The following is a 25,302-nucleotide window of genomic DNA, read 5'->3' as shown; positions in this document are numbered from 1 at the left end:
CAGGCACCCGCCACCACACCTGGCTAATTTTTTGTATTTTTTTAGTAGAGACGGGGTTTCACCATGTTAGCCAGGATGGTCTCGATCTTCTGACCTTGTGATCTGCCCGCCTCAGCCTCCCAAAGGGCTGGGATTACAGACGTGAGCCACTGCGCCTGGCCTGTGATCAAATATTTTTAAAAGCAATAACTAAAAGGAATTTCTATTACATGCCAGGTGTGTGGCTCATACCTGTAATTCCAACAGTTTGGGAGCCAAGGTAGGAGGATCACTTGTGTCCAGGAGTTTGAAACCAGCTTGGGAAATATAGGAGTTTGAGGCTGCAGTAAGCCATGGTCATGCACTGCCCTTCAGCCTGGGTGACAGAGCAAGACTCTGTCTCTAAAAAACAAACAGATAAACAAAATCCAGAAAAACAAAAACTAAAGGACATATAGCAATATAGCAGACATTTTAACCCCTTACATTGGGACCTAGTTGACCTTTGGGTCTCTTTCTGTAGACCAGGCTAGAGTGTAGTGGTCCAATTGCAACCCCAAACTCCTGGGCTCAAGCGATCCACCTGCGTCAGCCTCCCGAGTGACTAGGACTGCAGTGTGCACTACCATGCCCAACTAATTTTTTTTTAAATTTTTTGTAGAGACAGGATCTCGCTATGTTGCCCAGGCTGGTCTCAAACTCCTGGCCTCAAGCCATCCTCCTGCCTCAGCCTCCTAAAACATTGGGTTACAGGAGTGAGTCACCATGCCTAGTCCAACTAGCAGACCTTTAGATTAGTAGATTTTCAGAAAGAATGATTTCTGTAACTACATGCTTTCTCTGTGCTTGAGAATGGAATACATACAGAATCAATGAGTTCAACCCCACAGTATGAATGATGCATCATGTTACTCTTCATACACTATAACTCCCATTGCCTAATTATACACAATGAATGTTTTAGTGATTTGGATTTCCTCCCCTAGTCCTAACAAAAAAAAAAAAAAAAGAGCACAAATTTTCTAGTGTTACTAGCATGCTCTGTGATCTTTCTTCACATCCATTTATGGAAAATTTTGATCACAGGACAGCCTCCAACCAAATCCCTGTAGCCAAGAACTTGCTGGTAAAATCTCTGAAGGAAATGTTTTCGGCTGGAGCTTTGTCACAGAGCCATAGGACTTTCTTGGGGGTCTAGGTATTCATGGAGTCTTAGTATTGGTGGTCCATACTGTCTGGACCTGTCTTTTTCCTCAGGAAAACAGAGAGCCATGACATAGGATGGTTTTGGGGTATTAGGTTTACTATTGAGTAGGATAATTCTTTGTCGTGAGGAGCTGTCCTGAGCCTTGTAGGACATTTAGCAGCATCTCTGGCTGTTATCCAGTAGATGCCAGTAGTACCTCTCTCCTTCCCTCAGTTGTGACAATCAAAAATGTTCCCAGACATTGCCAAAGAACTCCTGGTGGCAGAATCTCTCCCACCTCCACAGTGAAAATCAATAGATTAAAGGAATGTTCCACCGTATCGTGCTGTTAGTACTTGGAATTTCAATCTCATCTGAGTTAACACATTAGTAACAGTGTGTTGCATTTATAATTTGCAGAGAGCTTTTCACATAGAGCACTATATTTAACTCTCACAACAGCCCTGAGATATATTTGTTGATATCCTTCTTCTAAAGACTTAGAAACTGGCTCTCTAAGTGACAAACTCTTAAAGTGACAGGTGACTAAGCACATAAAGTGGGGTTTCTGGGACTCTCACCTTGGCCTTCAGCTTCCTCATTCCTGTGGTTCAGTTTGTCTGACATTACTGTGCACTAGACTGCCCTGTTAATTTCTCTTACATTAGGATTGGAAGAAATCTTAGAGGTTTTCTCTTCCTTCTTAGAAAAAACTGGATTGCAGAGGAATTAAGTGACTTGCCCAGATAACCACGTCTACATTGGTTTAAAAATATTATTTACAACACTTGTTAAAGAATGCTAAGGCAGACTTTATTCAGGACCACCACGATAGGTATGGGGACCACTGAAATAAGATTTTGCGGGAGGAGAGAGAGTCTGGGCTCAACTTTAAACACAAGGAAAAATGGGAATTTATAGCGAAGGAGGAGCGAGGTGGGGGTCAGTGGATGGAAAATTACTAAGAGGAAATAACAGATGTAAGGGAGAGGGAATTCTACCAAAATTGACCTGATAGGATTCTTGCTGAAGGCAGGCCAGGGTGATCATCCATCATCTGAGGGATGATGCAGGAGGAAGAACCTGATCAGACATCAAAGGTGATCAGATGCTAAGGATGGGAGCTTCTGGCTAAAGTGACTTAGTAAGATTCTTGTTAAAGTTGAACAATGCAGAGACTAACACCAAAGCCTAAAAGGTCCTATTGAAGAAAAAGTTAAGAGGAGCCTGATTAGTTTGGTCAAGGAGAGACTCTTTGTCTGACTTAAATCCAGCTCTCCAAGCTTCCTAACCAGTGCTGTTACATAAGTGTTACATGAATGAATGATAAAATGGATACAAACTAAATACATTTTGGGGGGTGTGTGTGTGTATGTGTATGTATGTATGTATGTTGCAGGGAGAGTAGCTTTAGGGGAAAGTGGATTGAGAGGAATACGTGATCTCAGAATAGAGTCATATCAGTGGGGCCAAATAATCAGGAAAAAACCAGGATGTGTTTGAGAGCCACTGTGTTCCTCAAAAAGCCTTTACCTGGTCAATCATAACTTAACTGAAGTAACTAATTGTTGTGGGGGAGGAGTAGGGATGAAGGAGGAAATGATAAGTATCTGCAAAGAGTCAAAACCAATGTGTAAGAATTGGTTAAGGTGGCCCTATGCAGTTCTATTTAGCACAAGGATGTTCAACTTCATTTTTTCCCCTATAGATCCTTTGGTCCTGGCTTAGGCATCTCCTCCCCTGAGATGCTCTCTCCCGCTCTCCATTCAGCTGGTTGCTGGCTTAGTGCTCCTTCTTTATTCTCTCAGCACACTGTTTGTATTAGTCTGTTCTCATGCTGCTAATAAAGACATACCTGAGATTGGGTAATTTACAAAGAAAAGAGGTTTAATGGACTCACAGTTCAACATAGCTGAGGAGGCCTCACAGTCCTAGCGAAAGATGAAGGAAGAGCAAAGCTACGTCTCACATGGCAACAGGCAAGAGAGCTTGTGCAGGGAAACTCCCATTTATAAAACCATCAGATCTTGTGAGACTTATTCACTACCATGAGAACTACAGGTATGGGGGAAACCATCCCCATGATTCAATTATCTCCACCTGGTCCCACCCTTGACACATGGGGATTATTACAATTCAAGGTGAGATTTGGGTGGGGACACAGCTAAACCATATCACTATTGTAGCACTAAACACACTACATTACATCTTTGTTTCCCCTACTAGCCTGGGAGTTCCTTGATGGCAAGAACACGGTTTCATTCATTTTTATAACCATAAACCCTCAGCGATCATAGGCATTTGAGGAATCAAGGGAGTTAATGATGGTGGAAGAGCAATTCATCCCAGTGCCCTTGATTTGTAAACAGGGACCTTAGTTTTAAAAACATATTTTAATCAACCACTATTTGTCTTTCTTCCCTCCACTCTCACCCCTTTATTTCTTCTCTTTCTAGATACTCCCCTCTGGCAAGGCAGGATTATCTAACTGTGTTCTTGCTTAAGAAATTCCAGAGGCTAATCTTGAAATAAACCAGGCACAGAGCCCAGATTGCAGAATCCTCCCGCTTAGCAGGACTCATGAACAATTAGTACATGACCATTGGGCCATAGTCAACATAATGCCAACATTGGAACAAGACACACAGACCCCGCACCCTGCACCACTCCCACATGCCTCCCATATCAAGTTTTCCTTTAAAACCCCTGTGGTAAATTGAGAAATTTAAGATGGTACTTTAGAACACTTGTTCACCATCTTCTCTGTTTGCTGGCTCTCTGATCAAACCTGCTTTTTCTCTCACCAACCATCTCTTGGGTTTTCAACCTGCAAGTAGAGACTAATAGAAGGGCCCCTGAGGACACTATTTGCTCTGATTCTGTGCTCATCCATTAACTTCCCTTCTCTAGCCTGGACACCTGAGGCTGGACACCTGACTTCCCACAATAAGAAGCAAGACCTGCAACCTCATCAGCTCCTTGAGGCTCATGTTAGGTTCATCTCCCACTGTAAGTTAATCAAGAAGAGTGAGAGAAATAGCCAGAAGAACCATTCAGAAGAGAGCTGGAAGGGCTCAACCAATTTTTTTTTTTTTTTTTAATGGAGTCTTGCTCTGTTGCCCAGGCTCTAGTGCAGTGGCGCGTTCTCGGCTCACAGCAAGCTCCACCTCCTGGGTTTGCACCATTCTCCTACCTTGGCCTCCCAAGTAGCTGGGACTACAGGCACCTGCCACCATGCCTGGCTAATTTTTTTTTTTTTTTTTTTTTTTGTATTTTTAGTAGAGATGGGGTTTCGCTGTGTTAGCCAGGATGGTCTCAATCTTATGACCTTGTGATCCGCCTGCCTCGGCTTCCCAAAGTGCTGGGATTACAGGCATGAGCCACCGCGCCCGGCCGGGTTCAACTAATTTTGTAATTTTGCCAGACGCCACCCAATAGTTTGAGCCCAAAGTGCTCTAGTTGGGAGATCTTAATGCGTCCCAGGAGGTTTTAGTAAGGTTACAGTGGTGTGTGTGTGTGTGTCTGTGTGTGTGGTTACACAGAGGGTGGGCTGATAATGATGGAGCTACTGCCTGAGTTTCCAGCATTCAGAAATGGCTGTGACCGGGCTTTTCCAGAATTATCAGGTAGAATATTTCTGCCTTGAAATGAATATAAGAAGAAGTAAAAAAAAGTGATAGGAGGAGGGAAATCTTTTAAGGAAAGATTAATTATTGTACTTAAGAAGACAGCATTTCTAGTAAACCTCATTCCATACCCCAACTCCCTAACCTGTTTCCTGACTGTGGATGAAAAATTGTCAAATCCTATAAACTCCACGCTTGTGGCGAAGGTGCGGGATTGTTTGCCTGGCCAGGCTGTCTGAAAATCTGAACGCACTATGCTAATAGTACTCTTGTCATGCACACTGATGCTTTGTTTCCAGGCCCCCAAAGTCTTTGCTATGCAAATCAAACCACAGGGGCACTTTAACATGTAAATCACATAATCTCCCTCACGTGGGATGAATTGACGGATTTTAAACTCCTTGACTGTTGGGAGGTAATGAACTGTGCTTATTTAGCCAGCATTATTGCACTGGGCATATCCCCTACACTGGGCTTTACTTTGTGGTACAGCTATGCCAGGGGAGAGCTGGGGCGATTTTTAATATTGCTGTCAAAAGAATAAGAGAGGCTCAAACCTGAGAAATTCTGACCCCCTTTGGGGTGGAAAATAAGGCCCTCCTCAGAAACTGTGTTGAGTTCTGTGTCCCCCTGGAGGGGTGGTGGGTTTTGCTGCTTTGATTAGTGAATGAACACTGAATCTTCCTGGGAAAGGCTGTTTTCAGCTTGTTTCACAGGTGAAGGGAGCCAAGGAGACTTAAAGGGACATTTCAGGCCCTGCAGCTGGGAGGAAATCCAGGCTGGGGCAAGGAGCCAGGAACCTGTGTGAAGGCTATGGAAGACTGTGCTTTCACCAGCTGCTGCAGTCCTGATCCCTAGTTTGTGGCTAAAGTCACTTAAGCACCTCGTGCCAGCTTCCTTTTCAGTAAAACAGGGATAATGCTAGGGATAGAGGGAGCAGTGACTAGATCCTGTTTGTAATGACAGCTGAGCTGCTTGGCAAATGTGCTTGTTCCAGAAATGAAGTGTGATTCCATTAAAATGTGTGATCTTTTGAAACAGCCTACCTTGTTTTGGAGTATGCGGTACTGGATTTATTTGTTGGGAACAAATTGATGAGAACAATATTTTGGCCTTAAGGCATCAGTTTAAGCAAGGCACAGTTAAAAAGCAACTTCAGCTCTTAATGGGCTTTTACTCTCTCTGTATGTGTTTGAAGAGTTTGACAACTGTAACGTGCTCATTTTAGCCATTACCTGTGTGGCAGTCCTCACCCGGGCACTGTTCCAGAACTTCTTTTGAGCTTAGTGTTTGGAACTCAATATACATTTTCTCATAGAAACAATGGCTGTAAGCCTTCTTGGATGGTGGACAAAAATTGATCTCACCCAAATGTAACTGAAATACTGTGCATTTGCAATTAAAAGCTAGCAAGAGAAATTAGAAATGAGTATTAAAAATTCCCTTTAAAAATATTACAAAATGTATTTAAGTCTATCAAAACATACAAAATTTAAAACCACCAGACCCCAGGCCTAAGCTGCTTGCCTTTGCATGACACTTTTGGAGGAGCAGAAGCAAGAGTCCCCTCAGGGTATGACCCTAACGCATTGCTGGAATTTGCCAGCAAGGAGGAATGACAGAAGGATGTTGAACCAAATGGAGAGCGGAGAAAAGGTGGTTACATCACCCTAAACTCTTCCTGACATTATTGGGGTGAGAGGATATGAAAGGTTCTCTGGGGCACTGCTCACATTCGTCTTCTGGTTCAAGACCCCTATTCCCCAGATTCTGGGAGTGTTGCTGCTGAGGGCTCACAGCTAAGCCTCTCTCCAGAAATTGCCCTCTGCCTGCTGGAGCTGCCTTGTCCTCAAGGTTATAACCTTTTCCTAGAGCAGCCTTTGCCAGTAATCTGTTGATTTGGGAATATAAAGTCCTGGCCACATTGCCTTAATTTGGAAACAATGAATAAATATGTTAGCTTCAGAAGGCCCTGTACAATTGGCCTCTGTTGTGACTACATCTCAGTCCAATTTCTTCTACTCCAAACCTGCTTTCTTCAGTCCCTTGGATGTGTGGATCCTAACTACATTCCCCAGTAATTCTGCATGCAAATCTTTCTCAGAATCGGTTTCCCCATGAACCTAACTCAAGACAAACAAGCAGACAAGGGTAGGAATGGAGAGGCGATTAGTAAAGACTTCATTATTATTAGTTGGTAGCAGAGGGCTGAAAGCTGATCTACAGGAAAGAGGAGTACCAGCCAGGATACTAGTGGAGAGAATGCTAGAAATGATAAGACCTATTCTGGCAGGGTAGGCATTCAAGATTACTTCTGTATGAAGTAGATCTGATGACTTAGTCAAAGCCACTAAAGATGTCCAATTTGTATGCAAATAGAGGTCTGAAAACAGGCAACCTACAGAATGGGAGAAAATATTTGCAAGCTATATATTTGACAAAGGTCTGATATCCAGCACCTATAAATAAACAAGTTTACAAGAAATAATCCCATTAAAAAGTGGGCAAGGGACATAAATAAACGTTGTTCAAAAGAAGACATACATGTGGCCAACAAGCATATGAAATAAGTTCAACATCACTGATCATTAGAGAAATGCAAATGAAAACCACAATGAGATACCATCTCACACTGCTCTCAGAATGGCTATTATTAAAAAGGCAGAAAATAGTGGATCTTGGCAAGATTGCAAATAAAAGGGAATGCTTACATACTGTTGATGGGAATATAAATTAGTTCAACCATTGTGGAAAGCAGTGTGGCGATTTCTCGAAGAGTTGTAAACAGAACTACCATTCACCCCAGCAACCCCATTACTGGGTATATACCCAGAGGACTATAAATCATTCTACCATAAAGACACATGCACGTGAATGTTCATTGCAGCACTGTTCAATAGCACAGACATGGAAACAACCCAAAAGCCCATCAATGATAGACTGGAAAAAGAAAATGTGGTACATACACACCATGGAATACTATGCAACCATAGAAAAGAAAGATTATGCCTTTTGTGGGAACATGGATGGAGCTGGAGGTCATAGCAAACTAATACAGGAACAGAAAACCAAATACTTCATGTTCTCACTTATAAGTGGGAGCTAAATTATGAGAACACATGGACACAAAGAAGGGAACAACGAACACTAGGGCCTACTTGAGGACAGAGGGTAGAAGGAGGGAGAGGAGCAGAAAAGATTATTATTGGGTATAAGTACCTGAGTGATGAAATAATCTGCACAATAAACCCCATGACACAAGTTAACCTATATAACATACCTGTACATGTAATCGTGAACCTAAAATAACAGTTGGAAAAAAAAAAAGAATTCAAGTGAATTGGTCCTTTAGAACTATACGCTCTTTGAAAACAAACAAACAAACAAACAAAAAACCCCAAAACTCTGCCAAGTCTCAGGAAGACCTAAACTCTTGATCTTCCTCCAGAGTTTTACCTTGAATAACACTGTCTTCATTTATTTTGCAATGCTGTAACAGAATACCACAGACTACATAATGTATATAAAGAAAATAACTTTCTCTCTCACAGTTTTGGAGGCTGGGAAGTCCAATATTAAGATGCCAACATCTGGTAAGGGTTATTTTGTTTTGTTTTGTTTTGTTTTTTTCTGTGTCATTCCATGGCAGAAGGTAAGAGGATGAGATAGAGAGAAAGCTCAAACTCACAGCCACAAGCTATTTTTATAATTGGAATTAAATTATTCATGAAGTTGGAGCCCTCATGATCTAAACACCCCCTTTTAGGCTCCAGGTAAAACTGGCCCAATTGTCCCTTAGAACTCCCATAGAACTGATATTTATGGTTTCTTTTGAATAAACATAGGAACTGACCCTCCTAGTCTTAAAACTTGAGAAAGTTACACTTGTCTTATCTGAGTTCCTTTCTCAGGAAACTCATTGGTTAACCATCAGTCCTCCAAGATAGTATCAAAGAACTGAAACTTACCAGATTATGCATCTAAACAATGAGACACCAGACCTCTCACCCGTCATGATTGCCTAACCAACCACCTCCTTCCTGTTGACCAACTCCTCTTTCTTATCCCCCCTTAATTCCTGTTTTCCTGCATGTAATTAAATTTATTTCCTGCTATATAAATCCTTGATTTTAGTTGGTAAGGGAGATGAGGGTGCAGCACCCAATTAAAACTTTCTTCCCTGGTAATACTCCTTCTCTCAGTGATTGGCTTTCTGTGCAGCCAGCATTAGGATGTAGACCAAACCCCTGGTGTTTTGGTAATACACCTTCCAACACTGCTGCTTTGGGGAGGACACATTCAAACTATAGCAAACACAGTTCTATTGCTGAAGCAATTTGGAAGGGTTGCTTTCTCAGAAAGCCTCTTATTTAGTTCCAAGCCTCGTATTTCTATATAAGATGTTCAAAGGTTATTGATCACAAAAGCATCTCTCCTCCAAATGACTTCTTGCTGCCAGCTGCAATCAGTAATGGTGCCAGATTGGGGTTGGGGATTTGCTTACTTTGTCAGTCTTAGGTTTGGATTACAGTATTACTCATTCCATAGCTGCAGTTCTTCATTTTATCACACCAAGTTTTTTCCTGTGCACTAGATACACACAAAATAAATGAAGAGTATACAAAAGTGTTTCTAAGAGATCTAAAAGATTTCTAAGAACTAGCCATCTTCCTCAAAAGCTGAGACTAAAGTATGTCCAGCAAGCAGTGGGCTCTAAACAGATGTGAATGTATAGTGCTGTGGGAGGACTTGGGAGGCAGGACAAAGATCTTGAGATCAAAGTGTAATGCTCTCCCATGACTGGCTGACTGGAAGGACAAACCTCAGAAACTGGCTGTCAGGGTCCATCAACTCTTGTTTTCCAAGTCTGTTTTCCTGAGGACCAAATGTGGTGCAATGCTATTATGGGATCTCACAAAACAATTTGAAGGCCAAACAGAGATTTTGACCTGACACGCTTGACAGACCCCTGAACAAAACATTGTTTCATGCTCTGATGTTTAGCTATTGTTTTCCGGAAGGATGAAAAATGTAAAACTGCAGTGCTGATACCCATCCAAGGATCAGCAGTTTGTAGGAACTACCAGAATACGCAGAATTGTTCTTGAGTCAGAGTGGATGATTTAAACCCAATCTTCACAAGTCCAGCTCTGTGTTAGCTAATCTGAGGGTAACAGATGCAAGGACTGAGTCTTAAGAGGCAACCTAGATGGAAACCTAGGTTCTAGGGTAGAATTACTACCAGGATTGCTACAGAGAAAGTCTGTCTTAAACATGTCCATAAGAGATCATTTAAAAAACCTCCGATTTGGAATCACTGTGATGGTAAGATGTGAATCATAATATCCTCAGAAAAGGCCTAAACCAGTCATTTATTAAACAAATGTCACTGAGTGCCAACCATGTGGTGCTGAGCAAATGTTTGAAAAGCTGCAAAAGTGAAAATTTCTTTCCAGACTGTTTGCAAATTATTTTACAGGGAACAAATAATTTCAGTTATTAATTTTAATATTTTAGGAATATTTTAGCACTTGTATTGATGTCAGGGTAAAATACAAACTCTCTACCAAGGTTTATAAAAGACTTTTTGTGAGTCTGCCTCTGCTAGTCTTTTCATAGACAGTGTCCCCCAGCTTTATGACCCATTCAGTATGGACTGTAAATGTGTCTTGCTCTCTTTCACACGAGCTCTTCTCTTTGTCTGGGAAACCATTTTCATTCAACAACTTTCCCTACCCCCTTCACCAATTCTCTCTTTGTCCTGATAACACTCATTTTTGTAGCTAATATTACATTTCATTTTTCTCTTAGGACACCTTCTATGAACCCCTAAGATTGGATTAGGTGCTCCTATAACACTCTGCAATTTTCCCATTGTATTAGTCTGCCTGGGCTGCCATTAAAAAATACCATAGACCAGGTGGCTTACAGAGCAGAAATTTATTTTCTCACAGTTCTGAAGGCTAGAAATGCCAGATCAAGGTCCAACAGGGATGGTTTCTGATGAAGATTTTCTCCCTGGCTTGTAGATGGCCACTTTCTTGCAGTGTTCGTACATGGTGGAAACAGAGTAAGTTTTCTAGTGCCTCTTATAAAGACACTAATATTATAAGATCAGGACCCACCCTTATGATCTAATTTAACCTTAATTACCTCCATAATGACTCTATCTTCAAGTACAATTACATTAAGGGTTGGGGTCCAAACATACGAATTTTGAGGGGAGAGATAAACATTCAGTTCATAACACCCATTATATATTTCTTTAAATTTTTAAATTTTTAATTTTTGTGGGTACACAGTAGGTGTATAATGTATGGGGTACATGATATGTTTGATACAGGCATGGAATGTGAAATAAGCACATCATGGAGAATGGAGTATCCATCCCTTTGTGCATTTATCCTTTGTGTTATAAGTAATTCAATTACACTCTTTCAGTTTATTTTAAATGTATAATTAAGTTATTACTGACTATAGTCACCCTGTTGTGCTATCAAATAGTAGGTCTTATTCATTCTTTCTAACTTTTTTTATTCATTAATCATCCTTACCTCTCATCCCACCCACCCACTATTTTTTCCAGCCTCTACTAACCATTCTATGTACATGAGTTCAATTATTTTTATTTTTGGATCCCACAAATAAGTGAGATCATGTGATGTTTGTCTTTCTGTGTGCAGCTTTTTCCACTTAACATCGTGATCTCCAGTTTCATCCATGTTGTTGCAATTGACAGGATCTCATGCTTTTTTTATGGCTGAATAGTACTCCATTGTATATATGTACCACATTTTCTTGATCCATGCATCTGTTGATGGACACTTAAGTTGCTTCCAAATCTTAGCTATTGTGAACAGTGCTGTAACAATCATGGAAGTGCAAATATCTCTTCAAAATTCTGATTTCCTTTCTTTTGGGTATATACCCAGCAGTGGGACGCTGGATCATATGGTAGCGCTATTTTTAGTTTTTTGAGGAACCTCCAAACTGTTCTCCATAGTTGTTGTACTAATTTACATTCCCATCAACAATGTATGAGGGTTTTCTCCATTATATTTCTTATCCAGGGCACCATTCACATTGTAGTTTGTGAAAATGTACTTCAGGGGTGTCAGTTACATAGACTACTTATCTTTATGTTTCATTAGAGCTTAAGCTTCATGAGGGCAAGAAACGTGCTTATCTTGTTTATTATTGTCTTAGCACTGACCACAGTGCTTAGAAATACAAATACTTAGTTAATATTTATAAGCAGAATTCAATAAGACTATTCTGCTGATTTCTGGCCTCTTCTAGCCATTCGTTGTCAGTAATATTTTTTCTAACTTGTACGTACAATTATGTCATTCCTTTGCTTAGAGTCTTTTATTGAAACCTGCATCAGTTAAAAATATTTTGATAGGAAGTAACACAAAATAAATCCCAAACTGGCTTAAATAATAAATAGGATTGTACTGGCTTACTCACTAGTTTGTTAGGGCTGCCATGACAGAATACCACAGATTGGGTGGCTTAAACAACAGAAATTTGTTTTCTCACAGTTCTGGAGGCTGGAAGTCAAGGAGTCAGCAGGTTTGGTTTTTACTGAGGTCTCTCTCTTTGACTTGTGGATGGTGGTATCCTCACATGGTCACCAATTGAAATGGACTAGGACCGCCTCTAACAGCCTCATTGTAGCTTAATCACTTATTTAAGGATCCTGTCTCCAAATACAGTCACATTCTGAGCTACTGGGGGTTAACGATTCAACATATGAGTTTTTTTGAGAAACAATTCAGCTCATAACATTCACATAATTGAAGATCTCAATACAGGGGAACTTAAGGTAAGGCTTGATTTTGGGGTGTTTAGGTTTATACTGTTTATGATTTCCTAGAACCATGTAAATCTCCCAGTGGAAAATGGAGGCTGGTGGGAAGTAGAGGCGGTGTGCTGAGGGAGCTACCACATATTTCCTCCGAAGCACTTTATCGTTTTGAGAATAAAGTACAAATTATTTAGCATGATTTATAAGGCCCTTTACCATGGGGTCTCTTTATCTTCTCTTTTTCTTTTTTTGAGACAGGGACTCACTGTGTCACCTGGGCTGGAGTGCAGTGGCGCAATCTTGGTTCACTGCAACCTCGACCTCCTGGGCTCAAGTGATCCTCCCACCTCAGCCTCCTGAGTAGCTGGGACCACAAGCACATGGCACCATGCCTGGCTAATTCTTGTATTTTTATTTTTTTGGTAGAGACAGGGTTCTGCCACGTTGCCTAGGCTGCTCTTGAACTCCTGAGCTGAAGTAATCTGCCCATCTCAGCCTTCCATCATTTTATCTTTTGAATATAATTTTTCTATCATATATACCTTCCATACAATATGGCAATGGTAATCTTGCAATTCCATATTCATTTCATTCATTCTCATGGACTTTTTCCCTTTTCTGGAATGAACTAAACTAAATGTCACCTGTGTGAAACCTTTATTCACCTTTGTTACTAGAAGGGCTGGTGTCCATGGCTTCTAAGGTCATGGATTATACAACTCCAACTGTGTTTTCTCTCACATACACTGTGACATAAATATTGCCTCCTGGATTGTACAGTGTAAAATCCTCATAATTATACATGATTGCCTTGGCCTGCTTTCCTTAATATAAAATTACATTGTAATGGTTTACTTAAATGTCTGCCATCCTTCTAGTCTGTAAGGCCAGCATGATAACTTAAATAGTACAGTTACATTGCTTGCTGTTTTTAGATCTTTATCATTTTTCTCAACTACCAAAACACTAAAATATTTGCTAAATGAGTGATTCAATCAATATACATCATTTTTAATGTCAAGTTAAAAAATTATTTAACCGTGACATCATTCTTATGAGGTAGGTATTCTTTTCTTTATTTTTCAGCTGAGGCAACTGAAGTTCGGAGAAGTTTGGTCATTTGCCCAGGACCACACAGCTAGTAAGTAATATAATTGAATAGTGCTCTCTCACTCTCTCTCTCTCAAGTCAGGGTTTTCAGTTTTGATCAATAGTGGACATAAATTTCAGCATTGAGAATGATTATGTCTTGTTTAGTTGCTTTAGCTACATGATGGAAAGACTGACCACAATCTACCTCCTAGAGTTCCCAGAAGTAAGTGGGATTATGCATGTGACTGTGCTCTGAGCACAGAGGTACCTATACTAGGCAAATATAAGGTATTCATTTTATAATGGTAGTTTTGTATTAATAGCTTCCAATTCCATAACTAGCCTAGGATGCATGTTTTAAGAGATGCATGTTTTAGTATTTTTATTGATGCAATAATGGAATCTTGAAATACATTTGCAGAATCAGTGCTGTGGCCCCAAAGGGAAGCAAAGCAACCTAGTTTTATGGCTCATCTAAGGACCAAGATGAAGCAGTTTTGCAAGAAGTCCTCCTTTTGCCATTAGCTCTCGTTAGCTGAATTTAAATTCCAGTAGTGATAATACACAATTCTTCAACTACATATAGATTCTGTCTCTATAAAAGGAAAAAAAAAAAATCCGTAAATGTAATCATTTCTCCCTTGTCAGCTAATGTAACATAGTAGTAACTATAAAACAGTTTTCTTTAGGTGCTTTTGTGTGATTTATTCCTCCTGGCATGGATGGGGATATGAGCAGCATTTTGTTTCAATAGAGCTTTTCTGTAGCTTTTAACCAGTTACAAAGGGCGTCTGTCTATACCTGGACACAATCCTGCAATAGAAATGAAACAGGCTTTTAAGGATTGAAAAAAAGGAAAATAGAAGGCCGGGGCAAATTGTCGTTTCATCGTTTTGTGAAGCAAATATTATATATCTGGGAAAAAGATTTTTTAAAAGTATATAATTTAGGAGTGTCTAAAGGTGTTTTGTTAGGTCAATTGTGTATCAGAAGTATAAAAGGAAGGGCTTATGGATCTTTAAATGTCCCCTAGATAAGTGAGCTTAATCTATTTCAAATTATACTTCCCACTCTCTGATCTGAGAGAAGGGCTTTCTGTCTTGCTTTCAGTATTTAAAATCTGAAATAATATAGACTCGACTACCCAGGGAGCTGCCTCTTGGCCTGGTGCTTTGTCACCACAATTGAGATGGGCAGGTTGGAAGCAGCGGCGTGCTCCCCAGCATCACTCACAAAAGTGGGAGGTAGTGTTGTCTGCCTTTTTTCCAGAGGCTGGCTGGCACAGTACTCCCCTTGAGTTTCTGCCAAGGCACATCACTAAGTAAGAAGGAGGTAAAATAAGGATAAGATTTAACTGCTTCTTTCCAGGGAAGCTTGGAGACAGTATCACTTCCTCTTTTTAAAGTTGGAGGCAGTTTTATTTGTTTGGGTAAATCCCGTGGGAAATGAATAAGTAAAGTTATCAACTGATGTGCTTCAGAGGCTGAAAATAGATCCCAGAACATGATTTCCTTTTTATTTATCAACCATATATATTAATTCCTGGTTTTCTTCTCATAGGCTCCCAGATTGGGGGAGTCAGAGATAATAATAACTAAAAAGAACTGATCTTTTTTAGTTTGCTTGTTTTTGGGAGTTACCTCCCCAACATTTTGTTTAAAAAAATTTCAAACCTACAGTATAATAAACATTTTTCACATTTGCTTTCTCTCTCATTTTTTCTTTTTTCTTTTTTTGGCTGAAAGTTTGAAAGTAAGATTCATGCAGAGTCATGATACTTTCTCTCAAAACGTTTGAACATACATCTCCTAAGAACAAAGATATTACCCTATCATTATCATATCCAAGGTATTTAACATTGATACAATAGTATATTGTAACATGCAGTCCAATTTCAAATTTCCCATAGTTGTCCCAATAATGTTTTTTATAGTCATTCTTCTGTTAAATCCAAGATCCAAGGAAGGATAACACATTGTGTTTGCTTCTCTTGTCTCTTTAGTCTCTGTCCATCTAGAACAGGTCTTCCTTGCCATTTTGTTGTTTGCAACATTAATATTTTCGAAGACTCCAGGACAGATGTCCTAGAGAAAGTTCTACAGTTTGAATTTGTCTGATACAATTCCACCAAGAATGTTTAGTCAGACAAATGTGTTCAAAACCTACTTAATTATTTCTCTTTTTATGTGTGTGGTTGTATTATCAACTTGATATGTAGTTAGTTTCATTTGTTTCTGTTTGATTTCAATTTTAAGAGTTTGCTTTTGGTAAGTCCTTTTTAATATAAATTTAAATTTAGAATTGTGAAACATTTACATGGTTCAAAAGGCAAAACTACATTTAAAATGTCTGTTCAGAAGTTTTACTCCTGTTTCTTTCTCCCAATTTCCATCCACCCCTTATGATAAACCATTTTCATTAGTTTCTGATTTGTTCTTCCTATATTTTATTTTTTAAAAATAAGCAAAAAAGTTATACATGAATGTATATATACACATAGGTATATATGGGTGTATATACATATGCATAGGTATATATATATGTGTGTCTATATATACATATATATTTTCCTCCCTATGGGAAAAAAAAATATATATATATATATAAAATATTATTTATCAGTCTATATATCTTCTGTGGCTGCACATTTAGGTTTTTCCCAATATTTGCTATTACAAATAAAGCCTTAGCAAATGATCTTGTGCCTTTGCTGTACTTGTGGAGAGGCAACTGTAGTATGGGTGCCATGCTGTACCAAAGGTAAGTGCATGTATCGTTTTAGTATGTATTGCAAATTGCCCTCCATAGGTTGTATCATTCTTCACCTCCACAAGCAATGTGTGAATGGATCTGGCATGAATCTGAACACTTTACATTATCTCACTGAATCCTCACAACAACTTTTCCTTATTATGACATTATTTCTTTCTTTTATGACCCTTATTGTATACTTAGGAGATTAAGGTTCAGAGATCTTCAGTAATGTCTCCAGGGTCATATGGTAAGTAAATGGCATAGCTAGGATTTGAACCAAGATGTTGATGCCAGACTCATGCAACTAACCACCTCACTGTACCATATACCCCTTACATTAACCTTCTTGAATCATACTTTTGGTATCTGGATAGGATTAATAGGAAATTTCCTATTCCCAGAGATGATGTTCCTGAAAAGCTCAAGGACTTCTGGAGAATCAAAAGAACTTACTTCCTCAAGGAATGCCAGAGAAGTACGAGAACAGCTTTCATGTTCATCCTGTTTCTTAAGGAGATGAGTGTTTAATCCAAGTTCCTAGGTCCCATCCAAAGATTCTAACCTAGTAGGTTTAGCTTTGACAGCAAGAGTGTTTGAAAGTGGAGAAGTTTTAGGAAGGCCCCTTTCTCAGAAAAAGGCATGAGAGTACAGAGAGCTGGATCCAGTTCTAAGGCAGAGTAGGCTGTTGGGAGGAAAATAGGGAATCAAAACCAAGGTAAACAGTTTAGGATTTAGGGCAGGCTCCAGTCCCAGCAGAGAACTGGAAAACAAACCAGGAACCTGGAGAGGCTCTTAGGACCAGACTTAGGGGGTCAGCTTTTCCCATGACAGAGACAAGAGGTAAATAAATGTTTTCAGATACAGATAAATGCTATGGTCCAGCACAGTAGAATAGAGAGGAGTTAGGATGTTTAGGGAAGACCTCTCTGAGAAGGTGGCCTTTGAAGTAAGACATGAATAATGAGTTGGCCAAAGACTTGGGGTCAACAAACTTCCAGGAAAAGAGAACAGCAAATGCAAGTCCTGAGGGGAAAATGAGGCTGGAAAAATAAGTTACACAAAGCCTGGTACAGCTGGAATAGATTAGGTTAAACAGGAGGTTAAAGGCACAGATCAGGCGGGGCCTTGTTGGTTAAGGTAAAAGAGTATGAGCTGGATGCTGTGTCTCATGCCTGTAATCCCAGCACTTTAGGGGACTGAGGTGGGTGAATCACGAGGTAGGAGTTTGAGACAAGCCTGGCTAACACAGTGAAACCCCCTCTCTACTAAAAATACAAAAAATTAGTGGGGCATGGTGGTGGGTGCCTGTAATCCCAGCTACTCAAGAGGCTGAGGCAGGAGAATTGCTTGAACCTGGGAGGCGGAGGTTGCAGTGAGCGGAGATCGTGCCATTGCACTCCAGCCTGGGCAACAAGAGTGAGACTCTGTCTCAAAACAAAAAAAGAATTTGGACTTTATTCTAAGAACATCTGAGCATGCCTGGGGGAGGCAAGTTTTAATGGATTTCTGGAATGCGTTGCAATTTAGTCATCAGGAAATGTATTTAAATTCAGTTCTATGAGGTATGATAAGTTCTAAGGAGATAAGAACAGAAATAACTGCTATTGATTGTATATACTTATTTAAATAAGAGTTATGCTATGGATTGGATGTTTCTGTCCTCACCTGAAATTCATGTTAGAACTTTAATCTTCAGCAAAATGGTAGTTGGAGATGGGACCTTTGAGAGGTAATTAGGTTATGAGGATGAAGATCTCAGGATGGAATTAGTGCATAAGAGACCTAAGGGAGCTTGCTTTCTCTCTTTACTCTCTGCTGTGTAAAATGAGAAGACAGTCATCTCCAAACCAGGAAGCAAGCCCTCACCAGGCACCGGAAGTGCCAGCACCTTGATCTTGGAATTCCTAGCCTCCAAAACTGTGAGAAATAAATGTTTGTTGTTTAAGCTGCTCAGTCTGTGATATTTTTAAATATGTATAGCAGCTGAACTGACTAAGACAAGTTATTTTTTTTAAGGCAGGGTATAATAGGAGGCTGAATGTGAAGTTTAGCCAGTAGTATGAGTTAAAGGACATTTATACAAAAATAAGTGCCTTGCTACTCATGCTTACTGCCCCCAGATGATTGATAAGTGAAGTATATTCTTCACATTCTAGTAAGGATACAATACTTATTCCAGTATATATGCGTAGTAAACATATTTCATTTTATGGAAAGAAATAAGAATTTTAAAATATCTTGTTATGTGCCACATGTGAAGCTCAGAAAGTATGCCACTGATGAATTCATTAGACAGTATAATTTCCCCACACCCGGTTCATCAAATTTTCATTTTTTGTGTGTTTGACATCAGGTAACATAAGCTTTCTTTTGAATATCTCTCTCATTTTGCCCTCAGTATTTTTTTGTAGATTCTTGAAATCAGAGAAGTTACCATTAAGTGAGAAATCTAGCTATGGCATAAATCCTGAAGAAAGAATGAAAAAAAAAAATGTTCTGTCCCAGAATGTCATCATGCCATATCCTAATCATGATAGAGCTAAAATAGAGTAAATGGCAAGAGTGTAACTTAGAGGAAACATTGAAATGAAATGAATGACTGTAAATATATTTAAAAGTCATGACAGGCACATCAAAATAAGGATAATTTAGTACTAAGTCATCTTTATAAGGAAAAAAACCTCAAACATAAAATATAACATTTAAGCAAAATCATTATTAGCCGAGTAAAAATTCAGTAAGAACATGAAAAGCATATGCTTTATACGTTTTAACTTTTCTTCTTAAGCTGATCTATAAGATATGTCAATGATCCAGGTATTTTTAAATATCTAGGTGTTTGATACCATGCAAAAAATGCAGACATTTGGCTCAATTTTCTATTTTTATCTGGCTATTTATAATCATATAAATCATATAGAATCATATAAAATCATATAAATCATATACAAAATCACACAGCATGAACCATCTTTTCAAATCCTATAAATTAGGCACAGACCATTTTCCTTGTAGGTAACATATAATAAAGCCAGAAGAATGACCATAGAATCAACTAAAGATGATAGCTGTTTAATTATGAAAAATAATCATTTATTAGTAGATAGTTGTTTATGTAATAAACATTTTTAAAGATATCCTTTTGTGGAAATTTACCTGGCAGGTATTTGTGGCTGTCAAAGGGTTACAATATTCGGCTGACGGAAATAGACAAACTACATAAGTAGCTTTAATGCAGGTAAAAGATAACTATTTATTGTACACAGATTGCCTCCTATTGTGGAGGTACAGCAACCCTCAGGGTTGAAGAATGATGATTTCCAGGACTTCAAATCCCTCTGAGGATGCCTGGTGGAACCTGACAGCATGTAACTGGGGGGAAGGAGCGCTTCAAGCCTGTCCAAGAAGCTTTTTCATTTCTAAAAGGATTCCTTCTTGCTTTTGTCAAGTTTTATGGAGTCTCTGGCTCCCCATTCACCTATCCCTAGTGTACTGTACTCCTGCATGTTAGCTGTGAGACTGGCCAAACCGTAGACCAGCTTCCCAGGCATCTTATTCTCCCAGTAGGTCTATTTCTATAGGCTGTTACTAGTTCCACTAGTTCCTTCTACACACACATACACAGATAAAGCTGGAAGAATTTGAGTTTGTTACTAAAGCAAGAGCTACAAAATGGAAAAATCAGTCTAAGACTATAAAATGTTATCAGTTTAATTGGTTGAAGCCATCCTAATGATACCCAGGGTCTAAGTCAGTGGTTAGACTTGATCTGATGGGCAATAGGGAATCATTGTACATTCTAGAGGAAGGGAGAGATAAGATGAAAATTATGTTTGAGAAAAATACTGATGGATTCTTTATAATGGCCTGGAGATGGGAGAAATGGAAGAGAGGCAAAATAAGTGATATAGGCATGAGAAGCACAGGTTTGTCTACCTTTCTCTACTACCTTCAGTTTCAACAATTGGCTATGTTCCTAGCTTGAGTCAGGAGCCTTTTACAGGTGATCTCACTGGGAGGTAAGATTTAAAGGGAAATGGCTGGAGGCAATCAGGTAGAGCAAACCTGTCTGTTCTCTAAGGGGCCAGCAGACATGAATAGAAAATGCTAGATGTGGTGACAAGAGTTTCTTAGAGAGCTAAGTTAGCCTGAATAATCACAGAGACTGAAAATATTTGAGAAATGCTTATCTCTAATGGGTTGGTGAAGAACTGACTTAGCTTAGGATATAAGATTATCCCCAGGGGATCTTGGCATAGAGTCTAAAGAAGAGTCTAAGGAGGATGTACAGCTCATCTGTGTCTGTCAGAGTCCAGCCAGGACATAAAATACACACCTGTTATTTTAATAGAAGGAGTTTAAAATAAAGAATTGTTAACTAGGAATTAAAGAAATGAAAAGGCAAAAAGAGAACGCTATAACCCTAGGCCTGGAGGATGAGGGAAGAGGTTGAAATTATTAATACTTAGTATCTTGGAAGAGAGGCTCTGCAGAGCTGGTGAACAAGAGAGGTGAGATGGGGCTGGTCTTTAAGTGTTGGAAAAATTGCAAACTGGTATCAACTATTCTACTGGAACAAACCAGTGCTTCCAGGTGTAAGGGTTGCTAGAGTGACATAGGAACAGGAAACTAAATAAGAACAGAAAATCAAGACAGGAGCAAGACGCAGACAGGAAGTGTTTGTGGTCCTTGCCTTTAGCCTAGCTGTCTCCCTCTGGTGCTCCCTAGTGACAATGCCTAACAGAACCGCTGGCAAAAGAAAAATAAGTCTCAGCCCCAGCATTACAAAAGGGAATATAGATAAATGAGTTTGATGCTGAGACAACAGTCTAATAACTGGGAAGATATGCATAGTCACTAGTTGGTAAGATGAATGTCATAACTAGAGTGAAGTGACCAGAAGACACTCAGTCATGGACATTCTGGGACAGAACATAATTGAGACAAATAATGAACTCAGAGTCTCTTCCCAAAGGAAGACTTATATCTTGAGATAATCTAGAAGCTAGTGATAAATAATAATGATGCTATCAACAGCATCATTTCATGAGTTCTTTCTATGAGCTAGACAAAGTTACAGTTCATCTTATTTAATCTCCACAGCAGTACTGAAACAGTAGGTAGATATTATTGTAGCCATTTTGCAGATGTGGAAACAGGAGTCAGGCAGAAGAACATCTAACATGGTTAATAGATCGTGATTGAAACCCAAGTTTTTCTGATTCCGTGGCCTAGGAACAAAAGTGCTACTTGGGTTTGACTCATGATTTTCAGCTTCATCAAATTCTTAAAAATCGCTACCAGGGATTGCTTTAGTAAATTTCAGCTATCAACATGGGAGAGTACGTATAGAAGAACATGGGGAAAATTAAAATTTGTGTTGAGAATGGAAGTGCCCATTCAAAAAACATCTACGATTACATGTGAGGACTTTGTAGCAACCCTGTGCATGCTCCACGAATATTGTCTAATAAATATACCAATGTTGGATACAGGTTACGATGGAAGATAGGAGGCAGGACTAGCTTGCAGCTCCTGCTCGGATGGACAGAGCAGCGTGTAGAGACTCACATCATGAATTTTGCTCTAAGAACTACCATAGGAACATACCAGTAAAGCAGAAAGAATCCACAGACCCTTTGAGGGAACTACATAACTGCTTCAGGCTCCCTGAGATGCTGAAAAACTGTGAGTCTGCTTGCTTTCTCAGCAGAGAGGCTGGTGGTCTGGAGCAAGTTCTCAGCCATGGTCACCTGCTGCCAGGAAGTAGACTCGGTGCTGTTGTGGGGGCATGATGGGGGTGAGACCGGCCTTTAGGCCTGTGGGCTGTGTGGGAACAAAGTGAGGCCTGTGACTGCTGCCTTTCCCTGGTGAACTGTATGACTCAGCTGAGGCAGCCATAATGCCCCTGAGAATATAACTCCATTGGCCTGAGAACCACACCTCCGTCACCCACAGCAGCTGCAGCAAGCCCTGCCCAAGGAGAGACTGAGCTCAGACATGGCTAACCCTACCCCCACCTGATTTTCTGTACCCACCTTGGTAGCTGAAGATGAAGGTCATAATCTCTTGGGCACTCTATGACCCTGCCCACTGCCTGAGAAGCCTGAATGCTTAACCAGGTGTCCCTAGGGCAAGTTTGCTCCTTCCTATAGGATCACAGCTGATGTGATCTTGAAAGTGCTACTTCCTGGCTGGAGGTCAACCATCGCAAAACCAGCACACTACACAAAAACACAGCCAAGGATCCTCACGGAGTCCACTTCACTTCCCTGCTACCTCCACTGGATCAAGTGCTGATATCCATGACTGTAAGACCTGAAGATGGTTCACATCACAGGACTCCTTGCAGACACTCCCCAGCACTAGCCTGGAGCCTGTTAGCTCTGCTGGGTGCTAGACCCAGAAGAGCAAAACAATCACAACAGTTTGGTTCTCAGGAAACCCCATTCCTAGGGAAAGGGTGAGAACACCACATCAAGGGACCACTCCCATGGGATAAATGAATCTGAACAGCAACTCTTGAATCTCAGATCTTCCCTCTGACATAGTTTACCCAAATAAGAAGAAACCAGAAAAACAATTCTGTTAATATGACAAAACAAGGTTCCTCAACACCCCCCAAAAATCATACCAGCTCACCAGCAATGGATCAAAACTAAGGTGAAATCACTGAATTTCCAAGAAAAAGAATTCAGAAGGTTGATTATTATGCTAATCAAGGGGGCACTACAGAAAAGTGAAGTCTAACTTAAATAAAAAACATGATACAGGATATGAATGGAAAATTCTTTAGCGAAATAGCATGAATAAAAAACAATCACAACTTCTGGAAATTAAGGACACACTTACAGAAATGCAAAAGGCACTGGAAGATCTCAGCAATAGAATCAAACAAGAAGAAGAAGGAACTTAAGAGCTCAAGACAAGTCTTTTAAACTAACCCAATTCATTAGAAAAAGAAAGAAGAATTAAAAAAAATAAAGCCTCCAAGAGGTTTGGGACTATGTTAAATGTCCAAACCCAAGAATAATTAGTGCTCCTGAGGAAGAAGAGAAATCTAAAAGTTCAGAAAACATATTTGAGGGAATAATAGAGGAAAACTTTCCCAGCCTTGCTAGAGATCTAGATGTCCAAATATAAGAAACTCAAAGAACACCTGGGAAATTCATTGCAAAAAGATCATGGCCTAGGCATATAGTCATCAAGTTATCTAAAGTCAAGACAAAGGAAATAATCTTAACAGCCATGCTATAGATGGCAATACAATAATAGTGGGTGACTTTAATAGTCCATTGACAACAGTAGACAGCTCATCAAGACAGAAAGTCAACTAAGAAGCAATGGACTTAAACTATACCCTACAACAAATGAACTTAACAGATATTTACAGAACATTCTACCCAACAATTACAGAATATACATTCATCAGTATATGGAACATTCTCCAAGATAGACCATACGATAGGCCACAAAACAAGCCTCAGTAAATTTAAGAAAATTAAATTCTATCAAGTACTCTCTCAGAGCACAGTAGAATAAAATTGGAAATCAACTCCAAAAGGAAATAAAACAATGCAAATATGTGGAAATTAAATAACCTCCTGAATAATCAATGTGTCAACAATGAAATCAAGATGGAAATTTAAACATTCTTTGAACCGAACAATAATAGTGACACAACATATGGAAACCTCTGGGATAGAGCAAAAGCGGTGCTAAGAGGAAACTTCATAGCATTAAATACCTACATTAAAAAGTCTGAAAGAACATAAAGAGACAATTTAAGGTCATACCTCACAGAAATGGAGAAACAAGAACAAACCCAAACCAAAGAAGAAAAATAATGATAAAGATCAGAATGCAACAAAATTAAATTGAAATAAAATACAAAAGATAAATGAAATGAGAAGCTGGTTCTTGGAAAAGATAAATAAAATTGATAGACCATTAGTGAGATTAACCAAGAAAAAAAGAAAGATCCATCATCAAAAAGTTCCAAGAACTCATAAATCAATTCAGCAAAGTTTCAGGATACAGAATTAATGTACACAAATCATTAGGTCTGCTATACAACAACAGTGACCAAACTGAGAATCAAATCAAGCACTTAACCCCTTTTACACTAGCTGCAAAGAAAATAAAATACTAAGAAATATACCTAACCAAGGATGTGAAAGACCTCTACAAGGAAAACTACAAATATAGACAAGACAAGCAAATGGAAACACATCCCATGCTCATAGATGGGTAGAATCAATATTGTGAAAGTGACCACACTGCCAATAGCAATCTATAAATGCAATGCAATTCCCATCAAAATACGACCATCATCCTTCCCAAAACTAGAAAAAACAAACCTAAAATTCATATGGAATAAAAAAAGAGCCCACATGGACAAAACAAGACTAAGTAAAAAGCACAAATTTGAAGGCATTATGTTACCTGAGTTTGAAGGCCATACTCACCAAAACAGCATGATACTGTCATAAAAAAGGCACATAGACCAATGGAACAGAATAGAGAACCCAGAAATAAAGCCAGATACTTAGAACCAATTGATCTTTGACAAAGCAAACGAAAACAAAGTGGGGGAAAGGACACTCTATTTAACGAATGGTGCTGGGATAATTGGCAAGCCACATGTAGAAGAATGAAATTGGATCTTCATCTCTCACCCTATACAAAATCAACTCAGGGTGGATCAAAGACTTAAATTTAAGACCTGAAACTATAAAGATTCTAGAAGATAACCTCAGAAAACCCTTCTAGACATTGGCTTAAGCCAGAACCCAAAAGAAAATGCAATGAAAACAAAGATGAATAGATGGGACTTAATTAAACTGAAAAGTTCC

This window comes from Mandrillus leucophaeus, unplaced genomic scaffold (genome assembly GCF_000951045.1).
Source record: "Mandrillus leucophaeus isolate KB7577 unplaced genomic scaffold, Mleu.le_1.0 Scaffold387, whole genome shotgun sequence".
In the NCBI taxonomy this organism is placed as follows: Eukaryota; Metazoa; Chordata; class Mammalia; order Primates; family Cercopithecidae; genus Mandrillus; species Mandrillus leucophaeus.
Note: the sequence above shows the minus strand (reverse complement) of the source record.